Below are 489 nucleotides of genomic sequence, written 5' to 3' on the forward strand. Positions count from 1 at the left end.
TGTCTTCACAATAATAAATTGAAAAGAGAGAGAGAGAGTTAAAGTTAGGTAGTGGGTGCATGGGTATATGATATGGTTTTTCTGAATGTTTAAAATATACCATGATTTAGATTAACAAAAAGAGGAATCCATCAAGCAGAGATATATAGATCAGCCTAACTAAGATGTAAATCTCACACATTAAAAAATACAGTTAAAACAAACTGAAAACGTATTAAGCATGCTATATAATAAATCGACCAAACAATGAAATGACCGGTCGCTATGACGTGCACTGACCACAGGGGGGCAGACGCTCAACGCGGAAGCTGCCCCCTGGTGGTCAGTGCGCTACCCCAGGGGGAGCATAGCTCAGCCTGAAGCCCTGAGCCGGGCTCGCGGCTGGTGAGCACAACAGCGGTGGTGGACTACAAGAGGACCCCCATGAGTGCATGAATTTTGTGCACCATGCCTCTAGTACTGCATAAAAGACAAAAGTCTGCAAAATAT

The sequence above is a fragment of the Myotis davidii genome, unplaced genomic scaffold (genome assembly GCF_000327345.1).
Source record: "Myotis davidii unplaced genomic scaffold, ASM32734v1 scaffold1437, whole genome shotgun sequence".
Lineage (NCBI taxonomy): Eukaryota > Metazoa > Chordata > Mammalia > Chiroptera > Vespertilionidae > Myotis > Myotis davidii.